Source organism: Podarcis bocagei (genome assembly GCF_964188305.1).
Source record: "Podarcis bocagei genome assembly, chromosome: Z".
NCBI lineage: Eukaryota > Metazoa > Chordata > Lepidosauria > Squamata > Lacertidae > Podarcis > Podarcis bocagei.
This window is the reverse complement of record NC_138140.1, coordinates 42,385,087-42,407,334: the sequence shown is the minus strand read 5'-3', so window position 1 is coordinate 42,407,334 and position 22,248 is coordinate 42,385,087. Positions and strand designations below refer to the sequence as shown.

Below are 22,248 nucleotides of genomic sequence, written 5' to 3'. Positions count from 1 at the left end.
ATGTCCTCTAAATCAATGGTTTTTTACTCTGAGGATGGGGAGTCAGCACCTTGGGTCAGGACAAAACATGACGGTCTGCCTGAAGTTAGTCACTGAAGGGAACACAAAACATATTTTGATGCTCACAAAGAAATACAAGGTGAAGGAGGCTTTCAGGTAGGAAAACAAATGCAATCATGCAATTCCTAGAAAATAATACTTTCACACCTGTGTTAATGGGTGCGGACCTTTTGGGAGGAGTCCCAGTGGTGGATTACTGGCTTTGTGTTCAGAAAGGCCCAGGTTTAATCTTCAGGTTCAATCTGCCTTGCATTCTGAGGTTGGACTGGAATGTCATCCATCCTGGAGAGGTGCTGCCAGTCAGTGTAGATAATACTGCGCTAGATGGGCCAGGGGTCTGACCTGGTATAAGGCAGCTTCCTGTGTTCCTATTTAAATCAACACTTTCTTAAGAACCACGAGGACTGGAATCTTAGCTTTGTTTTTAAGAAAAGCAATGCAGGAAGCATATCAGGTTAAGGAATGAAGGAGGATTTCCTGTCTTCAGGCCAGAGGGTTGGTCCTTTATGGCTCTGAAATTCTTCACCAAGGAGTGAAATCTGGAGGAATTTATTTGGAGAAAGAGGCTGAAAAGGCCTCACAGTGTGCTTCCAAATTTTGCTGGAGCTAGCTGATTGCTTGGAGCTGTCTGTGGTCCTGTAACATCAGAGCAGCATCGCTTTGCTGCCTCCTCCTTGGGATCAGGCATTGGACCAGACCATAACAAGAGGGCCTTCTGTGTGATGGCCCCCTGCTTATAGAAGCCCCTCTCTTTGGAAATGTGCCTGCCCTCTTAACTGATGATCTTTTGTTGATGGTTCAAGACATATTTCGTCACATGGGGATTTTGGGGTGGAGGGTAGATTGTATAAGGGTTTAATAATGCTCACTACTGGCCTGTATTCATTTTTTGTCCTGAGATTTTAACTATTTGTTATGTATGTTATATTGTGGTTGTGCATCGCCCTGGAATCTTGAGGAATGAAGGACATTTTATTCTAAAAATAAAATAACTAAAATAACTAAATGGAACAAATCTTTGGCCACGATAAAAGGAAAGTGTACTTTCTGACTTGAACATATCCAGAAGGCGCAACCTTTTGCTCTCTCCCTTTCTAATGCTTTGCTCCCCGAAACTAATTGCTCCCTTCAAAGAGCAATTATTTGCTTTTAAACTCCAGCCATGCATGATTATGGGGAGGAACATTCCATGCCCAAGTGACAGATTCTATTTGCCAAATGGAAACTGCTGTCCCAGCAGTTGATAAATTAAAGGATCAGAAGCAAATAGCCAAGCCAAGGTTTATAAATTACACACCCACCATGCACATACAGAGACACCCCACAACCCTCACTCACTTTTGTCTTCTGCTACTTGTACTGTGAGGCATATAGCATGTGGAAAAGAGGTCAGCTAAAGAACTGAACCCTCAGTGGTTCAGCAATGTTCTGCCCTGAGGGCTATTAATGCAAAATAAATTTTAGAGGTAAGGCTAGAGAGGGATGACAGTACAACGGTAGTGTGCATGGAAAAGCCTTCCGGTTCAATCCCTGGCAGGGCCAACCCCTACCATTGGGCAGAGTGGGGCATCTGCCTTAGGCAGGAAGGAACCTCCTGACCTTGGGTGGAGGACACTATCCTATCACCAAACAGGGTTGATATAAGATTCAGCTGCCAAACTGGTTGTATCCTGCACATTGAATAACAGGAGACACCATTTTATCCTTTACCTCAGGCAGCAAGATGTCTTGGGCTAGTCCTGATCCCTGGCAACTTCAATTTGAAAGTAGCCAGGGATGGGTAAGATTTTTTTTTTATCCCTGAGCCTCTAGAGAGATGTACCCAAACAGACTGCACATGGGTTACATGGGCAGAAGAAGCCCCAACTGCCCTATACCACATAGTCTCAACTTCCATTGGCATACTTTGTTTCGTAGGTTTTATAGCCCTTCTCAGCCTCAGGCGGTGGCGAGATGGGGGGCAGAGGAGAGGTGGCGGTACAGCATACTAGTGCATATCTTCTTTTTTAAAAAAAGCACTGGTTATTTGTATCAGTTATTCCAACTGATTAACCACTGTGGACAGTTCATCTGATTTTCCTTCAGTTGTTCCAATTCACATGCCATTGAAAAAGTTTCCCATACACTGATACCTAGATATTTAAATCCTCAGTGAAGGTCCTCAATGGAAGTCATTTTGGACATCCGAAAAATAGGTTTACAACTGACGTACATTTTTATTCGTATGGGGATTTTTCTCCCCTTGAAATTGACATTAAATCAAAAGGATTAAAATACTACTACTACTACTACTACGACTATGATTACAATAATGAAGTTGGTGAGAATCCCATTGAGGGGCCTCCTGGGTGGCCTCCAAACAGCTGATAAAAGAAACCCCTAGATTCCCCAGAAGAGGAGGTAAAGCTGCCTCAAGTCCTTTAGGGCACTGGCAACAAAGGCTTCCTCTGTTTTAATCTTAGCCTCAGAAACTATTCACCTTACTATTTTTATGGCATTTACAGGATGCCCAAGAACAACAATTCATTCCCCTAAGAAGTAGTGATAGCCACCGACTTTGATGGTTTAAAAGAGGATACGACAAATTCACGGGGGGGCAAGGCAATAATAGCCTTGTGACTACTTGCCACAATGGCTATGTTCTGTCCCCACCATCAAAGCCAGTTATGCCTCTGAATACAAGTTGCTGAAAACTTCAGGAAGGGCGAGCATAGGTAGACAGCTCTTCCTTGTGGGCTTCTCATAGGTATCTGGTGGGCCACTGTGAGCACAAGATGTTGAACTTGATGGTCTTTGGTCTGATTCAGCAGGCATCTCCTTAAGTTCTTAACAGTTCTATGGGCTGCTTATGCACAATGTCTCCTCGGGAATTCTATATTGCTTCCTAAAAGAAGTGTGCGTTCTCATCTAAGGAATGCTTTCTGCTGTGGAAGTGACTTGCCTTGTAATTTCAAAAAAGAAAAAGAAAAGGTAAAAAATACTGCTGACCTTTGGTCTGCCCTGTTCTGACTCCCTCTGTCTGATACAGTCATGTTAGTGAGCCTGCTGGAACTTGATTCGTTAAGAGAAGGATGGCGGATCAGTATCAGCAACATTCATCATTGCCTGGGAGCAACTTGAAAAGGGCAGAGAGGAGTTGACACGCCACTGGGAACATCCTTGTTACAGCTCAATTTTGGTGCAGCTTGCACAGAAGGGAATAGACTGCTCAGAAGCACAGAGGAGAGGGAAGCAGAGCACTCCTTTTGGAACCGCTGATATTCTTCCACATATAGCAGCCAGTGCTTACCCTTTTCCAGGAGATCTGCTTGGTTATCTGTGATTAGAAAGAAAAAAACAGTAACCCTACACTAAGACTGAGAGACAGGATTCTGTGACATGTATAAATAATGCACATTTGCTTGTTTTCTCCTCTTTTCCAATCTTCCTTTCCTTTTCCTCTGCATCTTTTAGTCTGGTTTTGCTAGTCATGGCAGGCGGCAGGAGCTGTGGGGGTCTATAGCCAGAGAACCATAGCTCCCTAGACCCAGCATCCCCATGTGGGCTGGTGTAGTGTATGGATGGGGAACCTCTGGGCAAGAGGTGAAATGCAGCTCTCTGACTGTTTCTAGATGTTGTTGAACTACAACTCCCATCATTCCTGGCCATTGGCTGTGCTTGTGGGGGCTGATAGGATTTGTAGCTCAGCAACATCCGAAGGGCCAAAAGTTCCCCACAACTGATGTAGACAAGCTAGATGGATGACTCAGCTCCCTATGTTGCCCTAGTTTTTCAGAATACAGTGGTACCTCGGGTTAAGTACTTAATTCATTCCGGAGGTCCGTTCTTAACCTGAAACTGTTCTTAACCTGAAGCACCACTTTAGCTAATGGGGCCTCCTGCTGCTGCCACGCCGCCGGAGCACGATTTCTGTTCTCATCCTGAAGCAAAGTTCTTAACCTGAAGCACTATTTCCAGGTTAGTGGAGTCTGTAACCTGAAGCGTATGTAACCTGAAGCGTATGTAACCTGAGGTACCACTGTAACTATTGTGGCTTAGACTTTAGCATCAAAAAGGCATCAAGTAAAAATTCAACTGGATCCATCTTTTTTCTTTTTTGGGAAGAAAAACAGAGCTATTGTGGTGGTATGGTTAGAGCTAAGACTGGAACACCAGAGACCAGGATTCAGATCCCCTCAGCTGTAAAACTTACTGGATAACCTTTGGGTAGTCACCACCTCCCATCCTTACCTATTTCACAGGATTGTTAATTAATAATAAGAATGTTATTATTTATACCCCATCCATCTGGCTAGGTTGCTGCAGCCACTCTGGGTGGCTTCCAACACATATAAAAACATATAACTTCTACAAGTTATATAGTTATTTATCTCCCTGACATCTGAAGAGAGGGTATTCCATAAGAGAGTTCCACTGCCAAAAAGGCCCTCTGCTTGGTTCCCTGTAACCTCACTTCTTGCAGTGAGGGAACCATGAGCTGGACCTCAGTGTCAGGGGTGAATGATGGGGGTGGCGACACTCCTTCGGGTATACAGGGCCAAAGCCATTAGACTTTAAAGTTCAGCCCTAACACTTTGAATTGTGCTTGGAAATGTACTGGGAGCCAATGTAGGTCTTTAAGGACCGGTGTCTTAGTGGCCACTCCTAGTCACCAGTCTAGCCGCCGCATTCTGGATTAACTGCAGTTTCTGGGTCACTTTCAAAGGTAGCCCCACGTAGAGCGCATTGCAGTAGTCCAAGTGGGAGATAACTAGAGCATGCACCACTCTGGCAAGACAATCCACAGGCAGGTAGGGTCTTAGATGGAGCTGGTAGGCAGCTGCCCCGGACACAGAACTGACCTGCGCCTTCATGGACAGTTGTGAGTCCAAAATGGCTCCCAGGCTGCACACCTGGTTCTTCAGAGGTACAGTTACCCCATTCAGGACCAGGGAGTCCCCCACAACTACCCACCGCCTATCGCCCCAATACAGTGCTTGTTGTGAGGATGAATCCACCATATATATCACCTTGAGTTTTTTAGAGGCAAGGTAGGAAATACGTGAGAGAGGCAGAATGAGGGCAAAATGCATAGTAGAAAGGAAAGTGAATACTACAGCCTTGCAACAAAAGGACCAATGCCAAATTAATATCTCTGTGCGATGGCTTCAAAGGTAGCCAAGAGACTAGACAGGTTTGATTCCATGCCCTCAGTTCTAATTTACCAGAGACTTATACAAACAACAGGAGTTTTTTTCATGATGCCTCCTACCCTCTGGAACAGCCTCCTTTTGGAGATTAGGTGGCACTACTGGTTGTTGTCTTTCACCATCAATTAAAGACTTGCCTTTTTGCCCAGGTGCCCCCAAGAGAGAGCAATATTTGCTTAAGAGAGAGCTGTCGTTTGCAAAAAGCAATGGCAAGAATGTGAGGTTAATATAGATCTAAAAAATCTACACCACTTGTGAAGGGAGATGACACATTCTAATAAGATTCTGAAATCCCAGTCTTATAAATATTAATAAGGCAAAGGGCTTTTCAACACATTCCAATTTTGTTGTTATCATTATGAAGTTTCATTCATATAAACTGTCTTGCAGGTTTGTTCCTCTGTCTTGCTTGTAGGAGAAACAGACACAGAGTGAAATTTGGAGTCATGCCTCCTACCCTCTTGTCTATCAACCCTCTTGTGCCCATTATGTGTCTGATTAAAAAAAAAAAGGTATTGCAGCTCACTTTCACTGTCTGGATGATGCCAATCAGGCTAAAAGCTTGCAGCTCTCTCAAGCAAGTGTGCTACTGAACCTCTGACAACTGCAGCCCACTCTCCCCTCCCTTCTCCTCCCTTACCACCTACCCCAAAACACAATGCCTAGCTTTTAGAAATGCATAAGGCTGCTCTGTGCAACCACATTTTGCAGGTGGGATTCACTTGCAAATCAGCAAATCAGGTTACACTTTGAAGCAGTGGTGTGTAGTCAGTGGACTAGGGGTTTTAGGCTAGGTCCCTAAATGTTCCCCAAAGCCCCGGAAGCTTCTGCCCAGCTTAGGGTCTGATGGGGTCCAAGAGCTATCTCACCATCCCAAAGCCCACCCAGCTTGGGGAAGGAGGAAGCAGGGCTCCAGCATCCTGTCAGAGAACTGACTCCTCCTCCCCAAAGCCTGGGAAGCTTCTGCCTGGCTTAGGGAGGGGGCAGTGTGATGCTCACGTGTGTGACATTGCCCTCCTAAGTGCCCTTGCAAGCTGGTGCTCTAACTGTTCCCTTTTGAAAATTTTTGCTGCATGCCACTGCTTCTAAGGTTGATTTGGGGCGCTCTCACAACAATCCCAATCCCCCCCCCACCCCTGGCTTCTTAAAGAAAGTGATGGGGGAAATATACTGGAAAGAGCAAAGAACAATTGCTTGATGCAACATTGTACAAGCTCCTCACAAAAAAAGCCAGAACAAATGCTCGATAAACAGTGGGCACTGTGTAACCTCCCTGCAAACTTTGCACAAACAAATCAGGATGGATGCTCAATAAAAAGGTCATCCAGAAGTGATCTAAGAATAAGAACAGTGAACAGTAGCTGTTTGCAGGCCCGTTCAGAGGGAGGGGGCAGCCTGGTATAGTTGCCCTGGGCCTTGGAGGGCTAAGCTGGCTGAGTGGCCCTGCCAGGGACTGGCTGATTTATTGTTTAAGTTTATAACTTTATTCTAACAATACTCCCACCCGAGCCTCAAACAAGCTCTGCACGGGCCTTCCTTTTCACATCGTACCTAGTGAACTTATGTACAATACATGGTGATGACTGCTAGCTAAGATGGTTTTCAAAAATGACTGGACAAATGTATAGAGAATAGGCATGAGAAAAGGGAAGCTGAGCCACTCCATCTGCTCTGCTGAGAGACCAGCTCCACTGGGGCCACCCCCCTCGATTTTCATCTAGGCTAAAAGCAGATGTTCCATCTGGTTGCAGCTGAGGCAGTGACGGAGCAAGCCGATTGGGTGCCTGGGGCAGCATGCGTGCCCTGCACCCAGGGGCGGGGCCAGCTTTGCATGGGGCCAGCTGCGCAGGGTGAGCCAGGGGAGGAAGCTCTGCGGGGCCTCTCAGGAGTCTGCCTGCCTCCTCCCACTCAGCCACCCTACAGCTGAGAGAGGCGGCAGGCGGAGATGTGTGGCTCAGGTGCGCTGCAGGCCCCGTGGTGAGTGCCACCCGGCATTTTGTCACCCCCCCTCAGTGGTGACACTTGGGGCAGCCTGCCCCCACCATCCCCTTTCTCAGCACCTGTGCCGAGGGAGCAGCTCCATTGGGCTCTTCTTTCAACTTTGATTTAAGCTAGCAGCAGCCATTCCATCCAGCTGCAGCAGAGAGAGAGGTAGTAGGTGGGCCCATGCCACCAGTTCTGTCAAGATACCAGCTCCATTGGGCTCCTCCCAGCAGGCACTCCATCACGCTGCAGCAGAGGGGAAGATGAGAGAAAGCAGTTGCTCACCTGTGGATTGGATAGAAGTATATCATTTTTGTGTGTGCCAGGTGAGCATCTCTAGAGAGCACATTCCATAATTTGGGAACCGTGACCTGGCAAAGCATTATATCTTCAAGGCTGAAATCTCATGTTGCATCTGAAAAAAATCAGCAAATGCATGAAATGGGTTAAACACTTAGGTGTACTTAAAATCCTTTCAAAAATACTGATAATGTACTTGTCCTTTTTTTAAATAGGAACTTGTCTGGAGCAGAACACACAATAAAATATGCATTCAATGCTACTAGAGGCTGGCAGGTTGCTGAAATGGATTTCTCATTAGACTATGACTTCATGGTAGATAGCAAGGACGCTATATTCCTGCTCTCAATATATTTACTTGTTAAGATTCCTAGAGAGATGAATTGCATTGGTTCAGGAGTACTTACACACAAATGGGAGTGGGGTGGGGTGGGGAAGAAGGATTCCTTGAACTGCTTTCAGCAAATTCAAATATTGCATTTCTTCCGCTATCCTAAATAAGAGCAGACACATCCTTTGTAATTATGTATAAAAAGAGAGTGTGGCTCGATGACTCTCCTCTTTATGGAAGAATAATGGAATATTACTTACAGATGTGTCCTTGATCACAAACTGTTTTCAATGGCAATTGGCAGAAAAATAGAATGTCCTTGCTTTGGAGGCCACTGAGAGAAGATTCTTGAACAATATTGCTAATGCTCCCCCAAACTTGTCTTCCCAATAGCTACACTACACCAGGGGTTGCCAGTCTTTCTTGGTCTGTCAGTCTTTTTGAGTGATTTGTTGTGGGCACCATCATCTCCTGGTCAGTTTTCTACCCGGGACATAAAAGTGAGTGTGTGCACTAGGGATGGGTTTTTTTTTTGGTTTGCATTATAATGAGGATCCACCTTATCTGTACAAACTGAAACATAGTTAATGTTCAAGAAGTGTGCTTCTCCAAATTTTGCAATGCAGTTCCCCAAGGAAATATGTGAAAGAACGCCTACAAGTGTGCAGAAATATGCACGTTTTTGCAAAAATATACCAAAAACATCACATTTCACTGGGGGAAATTGCTTGCAGAAATGTGTGTACCAATCAAAGTTGCACTGAAATGTGTTCATTCAGTGCCGTAGCATGGGTTGTCAGCACCCAGGGCAAGGCAAGAAATTTGCGCCCCCTAACCCATGGATTTGCGCCCCCTAACCCTAACCCCCAGATGTTGCGCCCGGTGCAGCCGGCCCCCCCTGCACCCCCCACGCTATGCCACTGTGTTCATTAGGAGAAATTCACATTAAAATGCCGACAAATATGCTCTATAAAGTTACAGTTTTTGACCAACATTGCTCAGGATGATCGGATGGAAAATTAGCTGCTTTGATCCAGTCGCTCCTGGCCTTATTTCTGCATGACCTACATACATGCTTCTGCATCACCACACCCACCATCTGGATACACAAACAGTCCTCTTGGCAGCAGCAGGTTATGAGTACAGAAGAATGGGCACCACCATCGCAATGGCAGAGCTCTTTCTTACCTGGATAGTTCATTCACGTATGTTGGGGTATTGATCCTTACTTACGGATTTGCCACTTTTTAAGAAACAGTTTTGCAACAGATAGAAGTGCAATAAGTGAAACTTTGGCTTTGCTTTACTGCTGTTGTGAGTTTGGCACCTGATTGCTATAAATGAATATGGGGTTTGATTTTTTGTTGGGTGTGTGGAGTGTTAATTGGACAGAATGATTGGATAATGATTCTGAATGGTCCATGGCCACCCTGTGTCAGTCACAACTTTAGTTAGCGATATGACATGTTAACGGTCCAGGGAAGTATCTCTCAATGGGAACCAAAGGGAGTTGGATAATGTGACTTGAATGGAGAAACAGGAAACACATTTGCCTCCCTTGCAGGTATTGGCTAGCATGCATTGGTGCACACATACCAAGTGTCTGTGAGAATAGGAAAGGAGATCACCATTAGATGTCACGGGGAATCCTCTCCGTGTGTACAAGATTTGTACAGGCACAGAAGCTTCTTGTGCAGAAATATTTCTGTTTTGTTTATCAGCTTGGTCAAGTGTTATGCTGCTATCCACTCTTTTAATATTCTGTGTCAACTGGGCAAGGTGTTAAAACAGGCCTGGTGAGAAACAAGGAATACCAAGGGGGTTTTATTATTATTATTTTTAAAAAGTCTATAGGGACCTGACCACTCTGGAAATAACCCAGTGAGAGATGAGTGCCCACAATTTGAGTGGCAGTTTGAAAAGGAAAATGGGAAGCCTGTGTGTGTGTGTGTGTGTGTGTGTGTGTGAGAGAGAGAGAGAGAGAGAGAGAGAGAGAGAGAGAGAGAGAGAGAGAAAGACAGACAGACAGAGAGAGAGAGGTCCGCTTGAACTCCTTACAGTTTACAATAGCTTATCTGTTGTATTCCTGAATTTTTGATCTGCTACTAGTTATTACAGTTTACATTTGTTATTTATTTTATAGCATTTTAAAGCACTCCTTTCAAATCTCTAAGTAAAAGCAATAAACACTGTTGGTAAAACCAAAATACAAACTAAAATCAGTAGAACAGTAGTATGAAAGCACATGAAAAAATAATAATAATCAAGAATTCAGACAAAGGAAGACAGATTCTGATCTTATGGGTCAGGAAAAGCCTGGGCAAAAAGATATCCAAAAAGGGAAAACATAATCAATTATATATCGTTTGTGGACTGAAAGCAGCAACAATGGCAAATACCAGTCATATTCACTGTATTGATTTCTGTTCTAGAAATGGGATGAATAAGCAGGCACTGGCAATTTCCACTCCAGGTTTCTTTTTCTTTGGAATTTTCTAATATCTGTGGGATACATGGTACCATTTTGTTGAAGATCCCACTTTTATAGGTAATAACAGGAAACACAATTCTGGGGCATTCATCCATGAAAATTTTTTGCTACCTTGACAAGATGTACAGCTTTGCATTTAGCCGATGGTGGAAATGTGACAGCAATGTGAACATCTGCTGGAGGAAGGGAAACATCTGGTGGTGAGAGAGAAGTGGAAAGAAAGGATGAGAACAGAATATTTCCCCTTTTTATTCCTGGGCCACCTGATTTTTTCTGTAGCGAGGTTTGCTAATAATTGCTGTGGTTCTTAATGCTTCGTGTTTTGTGCTGGAGGCAAGGTGGGAGGAGGGAGCAGAGATCACTTTTTGGTTGTTGCTGTCACCACAAAGCAATGTCCCATTTTGTGTAGAAGTTGGCAGCCCCTGCTGGCTTTCTGGCACCTGATCTAGACAGATGCAGGAAAGGTGAGGCAGGGTTCAGCCACTGTAGATAAGGGCAGCAATGAGCTCAAGCAGGGTGGAATGATGATCTTGCTGCCTGACTGGCAAAGGCAGGAACTGGCTGTCAAACTGAGCAGCTTGACAGGTGCTCGGTGTAGTCTCCTCCAGAAGCAATTGCCTGGAGGTTTGTGAATAGCTAAGATGCTGTGCTGTGCTTTCCCCCCGTTGTTGGACATTTGGATTAGCAGCACTAGGGGAAAGAGGTGCTGCTCATTGTTTTCTGCTTTGAATAAACTATATTGCAGTCTCTTTTGGTCAATAGGACTTTCAACACACAACACAGGAAGCAGACTGACACTGAGTCACACTCTTGGTTTGTCTAGCTCAGTAATGCCTATGCCATCAGCCCTAAACACTATGCTGGGTGGGTGTGATGGGAGCAATAGTTCAACAACATCTGGAGGGGAACCACATTCACTATCTCTGGACTACATTGATAGGCACTTGTACTTCAGTGGCAAGACATTCACTTTGCAAGTATGACATCCCAGGTTCAATCCCTGGTTCCTCCAGGCAGGGCTGGGAAAGACTGCCTGAAACCCTGGAAAGTTGCGACCAGTCAGCAGAATACTGCGCTAAATGGGCCAGTGGTATGACTCAGTCTAAGGCAGCTACCGATGTTTCCTCATTGACCCTGGGACAGTCCATCTCTCTCTCTCTCTCTCTCTCTCTCTCTCTCTCTCTCTCTCTCTCTCCATCAACCTTGGTGGCTGTGGTGCTATAAATACTATTCATATTACATGCCCAGTTGCAGTGTTGCCCACCACCCTGGCAACACACAGCTTCCACTTTCTTGACTCAGTGATCTGACCTTCTTTTCTTATTTGTTCTTCCACTGACTGCAGTGAGGGAGGATGGGCATCACCAGCTTTTATGCCTTGCTGGCTGCTTGAACAGACGGGCAGTCAATGCCCTTTCAGCTAGTGAGGCCCCTCATTGGCAAATTTGAAATGAGAAAGAAATGAAAAAATTGCTTCTTTCCCATTTTCTTCCTCAAAGACTATCTGTCTATCTATCTATCTATATCTATCTATCTATCATCTATCTATCTATCTATCTATCTATCTATCTATCTATCTATCTATCTATCTATCATCTATCTATCTATCTATCTATCTATCTATCTATCTATCTATCTCTATCTATCTATCATCTATCTATCTATCTATCTATCTATCTGTCTATCTGTCTATCTATCTATCTATCAGGGTTGGATCTAACAACTGCTTTGCATGCAAAAGGTCACAGGTTCAATCCCCAGCATCTCTAGGTAGGGTTGAGAAAGAGTCTTTGCCTTGGAGAACCTCTTCCAGTCAGTGAGGGCCTCTCCCAGTTCGGTAGGCGATATTGAACCAAGGATTTGCCATGGTAGAAGACAGTGGCAATGTGTTTGTTAGTGAAGCACTAGTAATGTAATGTACTACTGGGGAAAAAACATTCCATCTGGAAAGGTCATAAATGCCTGGCTGATTGTCATATTTGGCCTAATTGACCAGTGACCTTGATTTCTGAGGTTGTGTGTGCATAGGAATGCCCTTCCTCTGCAGCTTCAGTCTGGCTTGTTTGGTTGCTAATTAGGTTTAAAGTGAAAATTGCAATAATGCCTGTTACAAACCGGTTTGCTAAAGGGTTGCAAATGCAGGCTTAAAGAAGGACAAGGGAGATAGAATGAAATATTGTACACCAGCCCTTAATTTGGGCTAACCAAATGATTGTGGGTGGTAAAACTTCTCATCCCTTTAATGCAGTCCCCCTGAAACTTATTGTCAAAGCAAATAGATCAATCCAGCGGTGTATCGATACTGTTCAAATATTTTGAAAAACTTGACATCCTGAATTACCCCTTGGGATGCCAGAGTGCTATTACCCTGAGAAATTGAGCCACAGAGGCATTCTTCAATTAGAAGCTAGTGTCAGAGGAGGAGTACTGGAAGTGTGATGTGCTGAGAGGAGAATTGGAAAAGCTTAGGGAAGTAAACAACTACCTGGGAGCATATTGCAGGCCTAGGATATTGGAAAAATATGCTGGGAAGAAGGGCAGCAGAGAGATAAAGCATTTAAGGTGTTAAGAACACAAGAAGAGCCCTGCTGGATCCGGCAAAAGGCTCATCTAGCCCACCATCCTAGTCTCACAGTGGGCAACCATATGCAAGCAGCACTTGAGTGCAACTTGAGATTCTTAAGAACTGGTATTCAGAGGCACACTGCCTCCAACAGTGTAGGTAGAACATAGCCCTTTGTGGTTATTAGCTATCAATGATCATGTCCTCCAAAGCACTGGTTGAGTGCTCGTTTCGAACATCTAAGGCCATGTACCAATGGTCCCTCTAGTTCAGATCTATAGACCTTTGGGAGATGATATTTTCAGACTTAGGTATAGTTAGCCTACAACTTATGTGCATTTAACTTGTGCACATTCAGCCTTACATGCACGAAAGAAAGAAAGGGGGGGAGTGGGGTTCTAGGAAAAATGACTTTGACAACCCCATCTGCCATGGAACTCAATGGGTTTTGACTATACCTGATTTTGGCTTTAGGCAAAATCCCTGGAACATAACTCCAGTGTAAGTTGCAGGCTTACTATATACCCCTTAGCATCTTGACACCTCTAATGTTTTCCCTCTGCGAGTAATTGCTCTAAGCATAGGATTCTGCAGCGTGGAAGGTGACAGTGGTGGATGTTGGTTGTCCTCCCTTGCAGTGGCGTAGCGTGGGGGGTGCAGGGGGGGCCGGCCACACCGGGCGCAACACCTGGGGGTTAGGGTTAGGGGGCGCAAATCCACGGATTAGGGGGCGCAAATCCACGGGTTAGGGGCGCAAATTACTTGCCTTGCCCCGGGTGCTGACAACCCACGCTACGCCACTGCTCCCTTGTTGCAATTAGGCATACCCTCATTGCCTGTGTCCTGCCAACCTAGCAGTTCGAAAGCACCTCAAAGTGCAAGTAGATAAATAGGTACCACTCCAGCGGGAAGGTAAACGGGGTTTCTGTGCGCTGCTCTGGTTTGCCAGAAGTGGCTTAGTCATGGTGGCCACATGACCCGGAAGCTGTATGCCAGCTCCCTCGGCCAATAAAGCGAGATGAGCGTCGCAACCCCAGAGTCGGTCACGACTGGACCTAATGGTCAGGGGTCCCTTTACCTTTACCTTTACATTGCCTGTGAGGTGCAAGGACTCCAGACTCCAGTGCAAATGCCTTACTTGGCACCTGAGCATTTTTGAACATAAGAACACAAATAAGACAAGTTTGCTGGATCAGGCAAACAGCCCATCTAGCCCAGGATTCTGTTGTCACAGTGACCAAGCTGTGGGCTGTGAGAAACCCGCAAGAAAGACATGAGCCCAAGAGCACTTTTCCCCTCCTGCAGTTTCTAGCAACTGGTTACAACCATTTAACAAGCAGAGCACAGATATCCTCTGTTAAATCTGGGAGAGTCTGCTGTCTTGTCTTAAAACTTAAAATAGAACCAGCAGCTTTTGTATTTTCTCCGCTTTTCGTATACTTGTTTGCTGAATGTGGGAGGGGAATAGATTCCCAAAGCCACCAGTTTTGACTGCACCCTAATTTCATCTCATAAAAAAAGAGAAAATCTGCTACACCGATTCCAGAAGCATCATGTAAAGATGCAGCTATTTCCTGGCTTTTCTTATAAGTGGAAGAAAATTAAGTTTCCTGTGATACAACATTGCTTATTGCGCTACGATTTATGAAGAGTTTTTGAGACTTGATATGCTCAGAGCAAGAGGTTGTATATTCCAACCCCAAGCTGTATTTTGTTTTGTAGTTAACTGTACTTGTAAGCATCTCTGACAGCTGAGACAGATTCATTTTATGTGTCCCCATTGCTTAGTTATGAGGCATCTTTTCCACTTTAGCTGTAAAAGCTGCTGAGATTTTATTTTTCACAAAGAAAGACTTGCAGTTGGGGTGGCAAAGCCTTGTTAACCAACTTTCAGTCTCAATTTTTTTTGTCACCTGCTAAAACAGGAATGGGAAACTTTGGCCTCTGGGGTCTTTGCCTAGCCCTCAGAACTCTGCCCAAGCCACAACCCTCACCAGCCATGCTTTGCACCTCCCTTGAGTGTTTCTGACTGACTGGATGGCGCCCTTGAACTCTGATCATGCCCCTTGTTAACATATAAGCTAACATACAGGACCCTATGCAGCTTAGGATCGGGTTACTTGAGAGACTATCCCATATAGTCTTGGTAGGACACTGTGTTCTTGTGGGAGAGGTTTTTTTTTAACAACCCAAAAATAACAGAGGTCCACTCCACAGTAACTTGGAGCAGAATACCCCTGCTTTGTGGAGAAACATTTCTGGTGAGATATGATAGGCACCCACGATCTGCAGTTTCTGGAAACAATTGAGGGCATAAGTAAAGGTAAAGGTAAAGGGACCCCTGACCATTAGGTCCAGTCGTGGCCAACTCTGGGGTTGCGGCGCTCATCTCGCTTCATTTGCCGAGGGAGCCGGCGTACAGCTTCTGGGTCATGTGGCCAGCATGACTCTGGCAAACCAGAGCAGTGCACGGAAATACCGTTTACCTTCCCGCTGGAGCAGTATCTATTTATCTACTTGCACTTTGACATGCTTTCAAACTGCTAGGTTGGCAGGAGCAGGGACCAAGCAACAGGAGCTCACCCTGTCGCAGGGATTCGAACTGCTGACCTTATGGTCGGCAAGTCTTAGTCTCTTTGGTTTAACCCACAGCGCCACCTGTGTCCCTAATTGAGGGCATATTTGTATCCAAAAGCCTTTTCATCTGGATAAAAAGGTCTCTGCCTTAGATGCTCATTTTGTATTATTTAAAAACCTATCTTTAGTTAGGTTTTTTTTTTTGGTTCTGTTCTTCTAAAACTATTTTTTAGCTATGCATGGTACATTTTAAAATTGCCTGGCAACAAATGTAAAAGGCAATCCATTAATTAAATCAATATCATTCTGTGAAATAATAGTACTTGGCATTGTGTAGCACGTTCAAGAGTTCAGAGTGCTTCACGTGTATAATCTAGTTTCATGAGAGCCAAGTCAGTAGTATCACCATATTACAGATGTGAGGACTGAGGCTGAGAGTGGCTTGCTTTGGGCAGCCTACTCAGTTCATGTCAGGATGTGAACTCGGGGCTTCCTGATTGATAGCGCATTCTCTTACCCACTATGCTTCACCAGGAAAAGCACTAAGCCCTGACTATTAAAATTAATGGAGCTTAAAAGTGCTTGACCTTGTTTTTCCTATCTAAAATTCTTATATTCTGACAGCATTCATAATCTAGAAAACCGCTGGGTTTGGAGAATAGGCATTCACTTTTACAAGCATGATTAAGTTAGGAGAATTTGTTTGAGAAATCTGCCCATTTCAGCTCTACAACCACTAAGCCATTAAGGCTCTTTTTCGACTGACCCTCAGTTGTTGCGTCGGCGAATGCTGCAGATATTAAAAGCAATTTATTTGAAGCTGAAATGTGTTTTCATGACAAGATCATGCATTTAAAGGCCTCCATTCTGTTCTTACAGACAGCGCATTGCATCTTCAACTTGTCGCTTGCAAAACAGTTATAATAAAAAAGCCATCTTATGCAACTTGGAGCTGAACGAGGCGGTGTTGCTATGATAGCAGACCATGATGTCTTTAAGAACAGTGCATTTCTGCTACCCTTCCTTGCTCTAAACACACAAAACAAAAGCCAGGATTATCATGTACAGTATTACATGTACAGTATTACACTGCTCCCTATAATGCAGTCAATCGTTCTCAACAATCGTTCTCAACAATCCCATTTTGGATAACAGCACAGACAGTGCAGAGCTTGCTATGGTATGATTATGTTGCTAAAGTTCGAAAGACAAGGGCATAATGTGAAAATTAGACCTTCGCTAAGAGTTGCTTGCAGTGCTCCTGGTGCGCAAAAAAGCTGTAATTAAATGTCGTGTTGCATCAGGAAAGTGGCAGGGTTCCCTTGAACATTTAAGTGATTAGGAAGTTTCTGTGCCCTACATGCTTTATGTACATGGCTAGAAAAGGAGAATCAAAGGAGTGCCCTGTCCATTTTGCTTGCAATTTTTTTGTGTTACAAAAATCGCTACGGATGAAGGAAGGCAGCAATTTCTATTTTAACCCCTATTTTTCACAATCAGTGCTGTTTTCATTCTGCTGCAGTTTGATTTTCAACCAGTACTCCCCTATTCAGCCTGCCTTCAGCTTGTAACACGCGTTACTTACATATTTACATAACACATATTCATTTCAATGTATATAAAGCATCAAAACAATGTAAACAAGGGCAAAAGCTTCATACAATCTGAAGAGAAACCAGCGTACTCACAACCGGCCCTTCTATCTGTATGGCAGTGAACTGGTTGGACGTTTACTTACTGCTGTCACTGCAAGATTCTGGAGAGACATGTTGGGAGCAGATATACAGTGGTACCTCAGGTTAAGAACTTAATTCGCTCTGGAGGTCCGTTCTTAACCTGAAACTGTTCTTAACCTGAGGTACCACTTTACCTAATGGGCCTCCTGCTGCCGCCACGTGATTTCTGTTCTCATCCTGAAGCAAAGTTCTTAACCCGAGGTACTATTTCTGGGTTAGCCGAGTCTGTAACTTGAAGAGTCTGTAACCTGTAGTGTCTGTAGACCACTGTAGACTGTTGATATACAAAGATGCATGCAATGAGGCCAGAGAGCAGGGCTATTGAGGGGTGTGGCCTGATGAGTAGAATGTGGTCTGGTGAGAGTACTGAGGGCCAAACTGAGGGGCCTGGAGGGCCAGACGTCTTCTCATTTCTGATCCAACCAATCAGGTAACTTTAGGAGATGCATGGAATTGCCAATTGCTTAGCTCACATTTAAAACCCCCACAAAAAACAGCAACAGAAGATTGATCAGGATGGGGACCCTTTTAGGGGGTGGAGTGGCTTTACCTGTCACTATAGTTTTGATCTGGATCAGGCCTTCTTCCTTCATTGTAAAGAAAAGCTTGCATTGGCTCGAATGGGAACCTATCTTTTAATGTGAATTGCTAGCACAGAGGTGTTGATAGGGCAATCCAGATCTGGACTGCAGCAGGAAAGCAAAGGCTTGCTGTTCCCTTTGTCCATGCCAGATTCGCAGTCTGGGTGAAAACTCCCTCCCCTCCCCTGTCCTCCTCCTTGCTGTTTATTGTTTTAAAAGCCATTAATGCAATGACTAATAGTGTGATTGACTCTCATCTAGTTTGGCCCTAAGAAGTGCACATTTACAATGATCTGCAAAAGCTCCAGTGTACCTTTTGCTATTTCCTATAGCTCAAATGTGGCTAGTTAGGAGTCCTGCTCATACAGCGATTAAAAGAGCTTTTAATAACTTTAATCAAATGCTTTCCCACGAAATAGCCTAGTCGTGCACAAGCCTCAGCAGTAGAGAGGGACTTGCCCAGGAGATCTTTTTTTTGTCATCCTTTAATTAGCCCTGATAATGAGGCCTCGTTTTAGAGGAAATCTTAATTTAATAGCCTTGGTATTGAATGACCTTGTTGTGGGAAAAGGCATTTGTCTGTCTGCATGTGCGGAGGAAATGCAAATAATAAAGGTTGCTTTGGCCCGCTGCCAAGCAGCCATAACAAACTGAACGTCATCGCTTGAAATGTGCTTGCTTTGCAGGTCGTGCTGAAGAAGTCCCTTGCCTGGCTGGCAAAACGTGTTTCCTAACCACAGGAAGGATTTAGCCAGGAACAGAACGGTTAATACAGTATGCTATATGAGCTGGTCAGTGTGGGGTAGAGCTTAAGAGTGTTGGGTTAGGACTCCAGAGACCAGGGTTCAAATCTCCACTCAGGCATGAAGCTTGCTGGGTAGCCTGAGGCCATTCACTGTCTATTACTCTAACCTTCCCCACAGGCTTGTTGTGAGGATAAAATGGAGAGGAAGAGAATCCTGCATGTTGCCTTGGAAGAAAAGTGGGATATAAGTGCAGTAAGTACTGTATTTTTCACTCTATAAGATGCACCAGACCACAAGACGCACCTAGTTTTTGGAGGAGGAAAACAAGGAAAAAAAATATTCTGAATCTCAGAAGCCAGAACAGCAAGAGGGATCGCTGCACAGTGAAAGCAGCAATCCCTCTTGCTGTTCTGGCTTCTGGGATAGCTGCGCAGCCTGCATTCGCTCTATAACACACACACACACATTTCTCCTTACTTTTTAGGAGGGAAAAAGTGAGTCTTATAGAGCAAAAAATACGGTAAATAACGAAAGCACTGAATATTAACTGTGGCTTTGTTTGCTTGAAGCTCAAAGCAAGTACTTAGAGTGGTGCCTCGCAAGACGATAAGAATTCGTTCCACGTGTCTTTTCGTCTTGCGATGTTTTTCGTCTTGCGAAGCACAGTCTGTCGCAACTGCGCTCTTCAAGCGGCTTTTTAAAAAAAGCGCAAGACGTTTTCGTCTTGCGAAGCAAGCCCATAGGGAAATTTGTCTAGCGAAGCAACGCAAAAACGGAAAACCCTTTCGTCTAGCGAGTTTTTCGTCTTGCGAGGCATTCGTCTTGCAGGGCACCACTGTATTTTACCCCAAGAAATAAACTGCCACAGGGGCCAGATTAAACTGACCAGTGGGCCAGATTAGACCCCCGAAAAAGGCTTTGGACATGTCTGCTGTATGTTTTTCTTCTTACAAAGATGTACTCCTAGCTGTCTGCCTCTTGTCACGTTTCACTGCCTGGCTGGGACAAAAAGAGCATCCCAGAGCCTTGGAACAAGCTGGGACCCAATGACCAATACAAGGTATGATATGAAATACTTAACTAGGGTTATGATGCTGGGTTATGATGATGAAGCCATCTGCACAACTCATATGTTTAAATCATCCAGGAAATCTTAAAACTGATTGCACAATGCACTTAATGTCCAAAGTCCATTTTTGGGGCCTAATCCGGCCTGTTGGTCGGTTTAATCTGGCCCCTGTGGCAGTTTATTTCCTGGGGTAAAAATATCACTAAAAAACCTCAACAACTTCAATCCTAAAATAAGGTTAACAACTTTGGTCGGCCCTCATGGCCCTTCACTTCATCAAATCTGGCCCTCTTTGAAAAAAGTTTGGACACCACTGAAGGGTTAAAGTCAAAGAGTTCAAGAGAAGCAGAGAAGGGGGTAATGGATACTGACCCCCCATGCCGCTTCTGTTAGAAAAGGGGCATAGTTTAAGTAGCCTAGTCGCCCTACCCCTTCCCATTGTGTCCTGCCCCTTTCCCTGCAAGGGTTCAGGTGAGGGCAAACTGCCTTGGGGCGCAGCAAGCTTTGGTGGGGGGGGGGGGGCTGGGGGGAGGATGCAATGCCAGTGGGATGATGGACGGGGAGATAGCAGGCAGGGAAGCTGCTGGGCAGGTGGGGGAGGGAAAGAGACCCCCCCAAAAAATGAAGGGAGGTGGGTGTGCAGCTGAGGGCCCCCCCATTTTGAGTATTCCGAATAGCAATATGGATACTATAAACATATGCAGAAATACATACATTTCCTAAATTTCAGTTGAGTTTCCTGCATTTCAGGGGATTCGAGAACCTATTTCTTAATAGGTTTAATTGGGTTTGGTGCTTTCTCTCTGCAAGTCATTCCTTGAACAGCTTCCTGTGCAAAGTTAAGGCTTGCTTTCATTGCTCTGTTCATTTGTGCATTTGACTAGTGTTGTGTGGAGGGAAATGCAACCACTGGGCTGAAAAATGTCCCCCTCCTGCCCTCCTGTGTTTGAAATTCTAGAATAAGAAACTGGCTCTTTCCCCTCAGCTGCTATGTTCGTTTGTGACATCACAGGAGACCATCCATAGACAGGGCTGGGGAAACTAGGCCTAAGGGGGGGCATTTATTAATAAACAAAAGGTAACTGAGGAGCCCCCCCCTTGTGACACGTGTGGCATGTGGACTCCATGGCACCCTAAGATACGCTCCTTAGCACCCACCAAGGCCCCTGACCCTCCCATTTTTAAAAGGTTTCCCCAAAATCTTTAATTTTTACAGTGCTGCAAGACAGTTTGTTTTGGCAGCTGGGGGATTGGTATTATTTATTTATTTATTTAGCCCTTTTAGAGCGATAAATAAACTGGTTCCTTTGACTTAAGGTCTCTGGATCCTTTTAAATAAAGTGATCTGGACAAAATGAGTAAATTAGGAAACATTTTTATTATACACACTTGCAAGTGGGGTAACCCAAGATCAGGCACATCTTCATATGGAAAAACACATCTTATAAAGTTGCTTGTCTGGCCGCAAGTCCCTCCTTCCATGCCCACAAGAAGGGGGATGCCAGTTTACAGAAGTATTGCGTCCGCCTCATTAACATTTTACCATTCCACTTCCCACATTAATCACAATACAATACAATACAATACAATACAATACAATACAATACAAATAACTTTATTGGCATTTCATGTTAAGACATTTCAAAATGGCATGAGATACAAAGTCTGTCTTCTTCCTATTTCCTGTTTCCGAGAGATTTGAATGGGGAAATCCTTTCGATTCCACAATAATAAGAGGCAGTGAGGTGAGGGAGGCCAGCGCCACATCCACACCATTTAAAGCGCTATGAAGCCGCTTTAAACACTCATGGCTTCTTCCCCCAAAGCATCTGGGAGCTGTAGTTTGAAAAGGGTGCCGAGAGTTGTTAGGGGGCCCCGTTCCCTGCCAAGAAGGGAACCCTACCCCTACTCCTACCCCTACCCCTACCCCTACCCCTGACGCTAACCCTAACTCTAACCCCAACACTAACCCTTAACCCTTAACTAGAGCTACAATTCCCAGAGTTCCCTGGCAAGAAGGGAACCCTACCCTGCCCCCTAACTACAGCTACAATTCCCTAACCCCTAACTAGCGCTACAATTCCCAGAGTTCCCTGGCAAGAAGGGAACCCTACCCTCACCCTGTGTGTGTGTGTGTGTTTTGGCTGCTGAGCTGTGCTCACCAGGTGCCTGTGCAAAAACTGCAAGCAGAATCTGACCACAACAGCATTGCAAGTGATGGGGCAGTGGGGAGAGAGAAGAAAATGAGGGAGGCAACATTAGGCCACATTAGGTGCACCACTGAAGTGCTATGAAGTCACTTTAAACAGGCATGGCTTCCCCTCAGGGATTCTGGGAACTGTAGATGGTTAGCGCATTAAATGGTGTGGATGCGGCCTTGACCTCCCTCACTCCACTGCCTCTTATTAATGAAGAATCGAAAGGATTTCCCAATTCAAATCTCTCAGAAACAGGAAACAGAAAGAAGACTTTGTATCTCAAGCCATTTTGGAAGGTCTTAACTTGAAATGTCAATAAATGTATTTTTGTTGTATTGTGTTGTATAGTGTTGTGATTAACATGGGAAGTAGGGTGGTAAAATCTGCATGCGTTTATAGTAGGCATTTTGCACTCACCTGAACC

The 22,248-nt window shown here is 44.7% G+C and overlaps 1 long non-coding RNA gene across 1 annotated transcript; it reads right to left on the bottom strand.

Moving 5' to 3' along the window:
• Nucleotides 1-3,248: 3,248 nt before the first annotated feature.
• On the bottom strand, nt 3,249-21,540 carry LOC308578609. The gene is made up of 3 exons (XR_014004030.1): nt 20,341-21,540; nt 7,518-7,647; nt 3,249-3,376 (listed from the first exon to the last, which is right to left on the bottom strand). It is a non-coding gene; the product is annotated as an uncharacterized lncRNA (long non-coding RNA).
• Between the last annotated feature and the right edge of the window lie 708 nt (nt 21,541-22,248).